This window comes from Sinocyclocheilus anshuiensis, unplaced genomic scaffold, assembly GCF_001515605.1.
Source record: "Sinocyclocheilus anshuiensis isolate Anshui unplaced genomic scaffold, SAMN03320099.WGS_v1.1 scaffold2213, whole genome shotgun sequence".
Classification (NCBI taxonomy): Eukaryota; Metazoa; Chordata; class Actinopteri; order Cypriniformes; family Cyprinidae; genus Sinocyclocheilus; species Sinocyclocheilus anshuiensis.
The window spans coordinates 10,225-16,609 of record NW_015552689.1 but is presented as its reverse complement, the minus strand read 5'-3'; positions in this window follow the sequence as shown (position 1 = coordinate 16,609).

The following is a 6,385-nucleotide window of genomic DNA, read 5'->3' as shown; positions in this document are numbered from 1 at the left end:
ATCTTCTCTGTCTACATGGCATCACTAGGTTCTGTCATTCAGAAACATGGCTTTTCATATCAATGCTATGCTGGTGACACTCAACTCTACCTCTCATTCCATCCCGATGATCCGACGATAGCAGCTCGCATCTCAGCTTGTCTAACGGACATTTATTGCTGGATGAAGGACCATCACCTTCAGCTCAACCTTGCCAAGACCAAACTGCTTATGGTTCCATCAAACCCATCGTTTCATCACAATTTCACCATCCAGTTAGGCACATCAACCATAACTCCTTCAAAAACAGCTGCCCCTTTTAGACTTGTACTCTATTTATTTTAGTGTACTGCATTAAGCTAACTGAGACTTGTTATAGCACTTGCATATCATTGCTCTTTTGTTGATTTTGATTGCTTCCATTGTCCTGGCAACGGAGAACCGTCTCCACAGCAGACAGCGGAATATTTTGGATGAAATTCTGTCATTATTTGGAAAGGATATAGAAAACAACATTGTAGTACTCATTACAAACTCTACTGAAACCGTCCCTAAAAAAGCCCTTAATTTGATCAGAACATCCAAAATCCCATGTGCAAAAACAACAGAAGATCAGCCTGCTTATTTCTAATTTAACAAATGTCCAGTGGCGGTTGGTCGGGGGAGGCAGGGGAGGCACAGCTTACCCATAATTTTGAGGTGAAAGTGGGAGGACAAATTAATGTTAATAAAATTCACAATTCATTTCAGTTCATGTCTCAGAATGTGTATTTTTTGTTTGCAATTTCACAGTTACCATAACTCCAAAATGAGCCAAGCTCAACCATAAGAGGAGCCTAATAGGGAGGCAAAAGATGGCCTAACAACCTGGTATGGCTGCCTCAGGGAGCGAGAGACTCTACTCTCAGAAATGAGAGGGAGACTCTGACGCTCATCATGTTGAGCACTGCCAAGCTCAACCAAAAGAGCAGACTAATAGGAAGGCAAAGAAGGCCAACAGTCTGATATGCTGCTTACGACGCATGCTCTGCTTCGGAGCAGCAAGCTCAAGGACGACCCTCCCGCAGCGAGGGCAGCACTGCCAAGCTCAAAGGAGCAGCTTTGACTGCAAATGGAGCTCCAGGAGTGGGGTTCAGCGAAGGGAACTCGCATACTCCATCCAGGAGCAGCAGGCTCACAAACGACGCTCCTGCAGTGAGGGGAGCACTGCCACCATAGGGGCAGCCCACCAAGCAGGCAACAGGAAGGCATGATAACCTTGTATGGCTGTGCACGGAGCCCCCGGGAGTGAAGCTCTCAACTCTCAGACTGAGACAAGCACTCATACGTCATTCTGGGAGTAGCAGACTCATAGATAACCCTTGCAATGAGGGGAGCACCACCTAGCTCAACCATAAGGGCAGTGTATTATACAGAGCCCTAAGAGTAGAGTACTTAATCCTCAAATTAAGAGGAGAGCTCACATGCTCAAACTGGGAGCAGCAGGCTGATATATTTAACCCTCGTGGCGAGAGAAGCACTGCTTAACTTGACCAGAAAAGGCAATTTTCTCAAACTGTTACAGCTGCACACAGGGCTCCTTCGTAATCTCAGTCTCATACCTCAGTATATAGGGAGAGCGAGGGTCCCATACAGCCAGAGTCAGCAGAGTCACTCAGTGCCTCGGTGAGAGGAGAAGTCTAGCTCAGAATATGTGCAGAATGGTCACGGGGTAGCTCAAATCGCAAGAAGCTCCTCAGAGTGAGTTAACTCGTTCTGGCCAGGCTGGCTTCTTGAAGCCAATCACCCAGCAAGGACATCATGGAGCATGATGGATAATGCATGATGCATTATGGCGCATGAGCATAATAAGGGGACCAGGATTCAGAACCAGAGACATACCTACAAGTAGCCCTCAGGAGCGCAAAGGGGTAGAGTCAAGCTCCTGTCCCCAGGGAGCAGAATACTCAACTACACCTCGACCTAGAGACGCGAGAGAACCTAAATGGGGGGAGGTCTAGTAGACCACAGACCCCAAGAGGTCGCCAGTGCGAGGGGAGAGAGGTCCCGAATAGGGCACTCATCTCCTGACTTTTTTCAGGGGAGGTGCACAGGGTCCTACTACTCTTTATTTAAAGTCAGTGGTACAGAATATAGGGCCCATAAATGCTGCAAGGAACAGGCTAGTTAACATACACACATATAAAAACTAGCAACAACAAAAATGAAATGGATCTTACCCACCATAGTTCGCACACATGCCTAAGGCTCACAGATATCCTATGAAAACATAGTCAGAATCCATCTTAGAGTCATCTATATCCGGACTATCAGTAGCAGGGGCGTTTTCTCCGAGTAAGCAAGGGAGGCAGTGTCTCTTTAAAATATTGGATGAGAAAAAAACTTTTGTAGTACAAAAAATAAAACACCAAAATTTCGTAGTACAAAAATAAAATAATGCCAATATTACAAAATATAACATTAAAAAGTCTATCAATCACTAATTTTCTCGTTATTTTAAAGAAACATTGTCCAACAGCGACACCAGCAGGTAAAGTAACAGTGGGAGTCCGCCTCTCTCTCACCTCTCCTGAGCCCATTGAATTTTAACAGAACCCCTAAAGCATGCTGTGAGTTTGGTGGGGGGTATTTGAGAATGAATGGGGGAAAATCATGTGAGAGGAGACATTGCCTCCATTGCGATATGATTGGATCTGACAGGTTATGTTTGACTGTGATTGGTTCATGCGATAAATCCCACCTGTTGTGTTCATGCACGTTCCGCGTTCGCAAATCAGTCTGAATGAATAATATGGCATTAATGGGAAGACTCATTTAAAAAAGTAAGTAAACAACTCACACACTTAGATATATAATCACGTTGTTACATCAAAATAAGACTTAAAATGGCCTGAAAACATGATCAGTGGGAGCTTTTAGTGAGTAATCGGCTTGGTCAAATGTAGAGTAAATCTCTTTGTCAGTGACCAATATTTACCGAGCTTTGATGACTGATGAACCAAATAATTCAAAAATAGTTAAAAGTTCATTATGAAAAAGAATAGCTGAACGTAAGTTCACAAATAAAATATATTGTTTACAGCATTACTGCTTTCAGTTATTATTTTGGAATACATGTAAAATGCTTAAAAACACTAACTTGATGAGATTCATACTTGGCTTTAATAAACAGAATATTGATTACATTGTTAATGTAAAAATATAAAATAGAATTGTTTTTTGTTGTTGTTTTTCTGGTAGTGTAAGTCATGTTTATTTAACCAAGGACGTGACTGAGACAAGAATTTACATTAGATTTTTTATTTTTTTTAAAAAGGACTTTGCCTCATTTCACATTTGCCGTGTGTTTGGGGGAATTTGGAAGAGGAAGATGAGGGCACCTGAGAGGGAGGGGAGTAGATGTTTAAGTTTTACTCTGGTCTGGACAAAAGCGCTGAGAGCGCTTTGTCTGGATCACCTTGATCAGATCTTGCCTCTTACCTTTTGACTCGCGCCTTTTCTTAGCCCTACCCACAGGCGGGGGATGGAATGCGAAATTGCGACACTGGTCCTCTGAACTCGTCGTTGGTCTTTTGACTGGGACAAGCCAGGACCCCCTTGTTGTTCGGGCTGAGACCTGGGCCTTCGAGGAATGAAGTACTTAAAGGCAGCTGAGCATGTCTTAGCCTCCTTAAACTTCTTGACCACCGTCTCGACGGAAGGTGACACTGCTGCATCGAGGAGAAAGCCCTTCTCTTTCGCCCTTATATCAGCCAGGTTCACCCACAGATGCTTCTCTGTCATCACCATGCCCGCCATGGACCTGCCCATGGCAGTAGTGGTCTGTTTTAGTGGTGCAGAGAGCGAGATCTGTGGTGCGATGCAGATCGGCCACCTCATCAGGGGAAAGACCCTGACCCTTATCCAGGTCTTTCAACAGGTCAGCCTGGTAAGCTTGGAGCACCGCCATGGTGTGCAGTGCAGCTGCAGTCTGACCTGCTGCTGCGTACGCCCTGCCGTTCAAACTGGATGTATCTTGAAGGGGTTTGGATGGCAAAGAGGGAGCCTTAAGAGAAGATGTTTCTCCTAATGAGAGATAGCAGGCTAGCGTCTCTTCAATAGGGGGCATCTTGTCATATCCATACTTGCGCATCCCTTCAATATTAGCGTAACTAGTATGCTGGAATTTATGGATGTGAGGAAAATTGATTTTTCCAAGCCTTCTCAATCTCCACATGGAGATCGGGAAGAAATGGAAGGCTTACTTGAGCTGAAGGACTATGGTCAGAGAGGCTAGGCTCGTCAAGACGACCCTGAGCAGTCACCTTCCTGATCTACTTGGCACATTCCATAACCTCCAAAAGCTCAGCATATGCAGGGCAGAAGGGCTGAGAGGACTCAGTCTCAACTTCATCCTCATCAGACATCTCCTGCTCTTCTTGGCAAGAAGCCAGCAGAGCACTAGCCATTGGATCAGAGGATGTGAGGGAGATTGCATCCTCATCCAGCAGTTCACTCTCGTCCACGGCTGACAAGCATGAAAGAGAAAGTCCCTTTTTAGCTCGTCAGCCAGGTCCACCTGAGAACCCCATGAGATCATTCTCCTCTGTGCCTCAGCAGCAGCAGTTCCTGAGCCAGTGGGAACCAATTGCTGTCTCCCCTCTCTCGAGAAGAGAGACAAAGGAGAGTGGAGCTTGTTCATTGAGAAATGCTCACAATGGATGCAGATTGCCCCCTTGAGGACATTGCGTGTGTGATCTTTGCCCAAGCACAAGACGCAAAGATTGTGCATGTCATCTGGTGTCAAATAACAAGGACACGGATCTGCCAATTTTATTGTCGTGTTTACATGTTTGCTTCAGACTGAAGGCGTTCCCAATAGCGACCACTAGAGGATGCTCATTTCCTCATTGGCTGGCCAATTTTCTTGTGTGATACCCCATTTCACTTGTAAATACCTAAAATGTATTAAAACAATGACTCAATAGAGCAGAGAATGTTGTTGAAAATGTTTAAGTTATGGAATCTTTAGCATCTCTCATAAAAAGTTACTGGTGTTTGACAGGTGGCAGAATGTCAAATTAAAATGACCTCAAGTGGACAGGCAGATGAATGGATTCATAATCTGTTGGTCACACCGTTAAAGCAATTACAGACATAATGAGGAGGATATAGTGCACACACACATTCACCAATGACACAATGGTTGTCTCAATGGAGAACAGACCAAGGAGAAGATCTGTGATTGAGCTGCTGCCTCTCATTAGCAGGATGGCCAGTCACCTTTCAGACCTAATGTTTAAAATGCACCATGTCGAATCTGTGCTATTAGACATGATACAATCCCTCTTAATTTTTCTGTTTACTGCATTGCTCAAGGACACTATTCTTGCCTTCAGCTTTGATTACACATGAAAAAGCATATTTAAAGACATTTTTTTTTGCTTGAAGAAATTTAGCAGTTAAAAAAAACAGATGTCTGCAGTACATCACTGTCATGCTTTATAAGCTTCATATTTGTTATTTTCACTCATGTTATTAGAGCAATTAAATCATTGTTCTGGGTTCCTGCCAGAGAGGACTGACATAGGAATAGCTCACCAAAAAATAAACATTTGCTAAACATTTGCTGAACATTTACTCCATCCTCAGGCTATTCAAGATGTAGATGAGTTTGTTTCTTCATCAGGACAGATCTAGAGAAATGTCATATTACATCACTTAATAATCACTTTAATCTAGCTTGCGCTCACTGTTGTAAACGGAAGCAGTTCCGGGCAGATGACGTATGAGGTCGGCTTTGCGCATGCGCAGCTCCGAAGTGACGCATTCGGAAACGCAGCGGAGAGATCAAAACAAAACAACAGTCACTAATTAGAAGTACAAAACGAGGATTTGTAAAGAAGAATGTCAGAGGATTTCGATATAAGCCAAGAGGAGACTGGTTTTCCTTTGCTAAAGTAAGGAAACTTTGCTTCCTTTGATCCTGTAAACAAACAGAAGACTTAGTTTTCACGAGACTCACCGGCGCATGCGCAACGCTGACCTCATACGTCATCAGCCCGGAGCTGCTTCCGTAAATATCCATATTCAAAACGTAATAATCACTTTAATCTAGCTTGTGCTCACTGTTGTAAACGGAAGCAGTTCCGGGCAGATGACGTATGAGGTCGGCTTTGCGCATGCGCAGCTCCGAAGTGACGCATTCGGAAACGCAGCGGAGAGATCAAAACAAAACAACAGTCACTAATTAGAAGTACAAAACGAGGATTTGTAAAGAAGAATGTCAGAGGATTTCGATATAAGCCAAGAGGAGACTGGTTTTCCTTTGCTAAAGTAAGGAAACTTTGCTTCCTTTGATCCTGTAAACAAACAGAAGACTTAGTTTTCACGAGACTCACCGGCGCATGCGCAACGCTGACCTCAT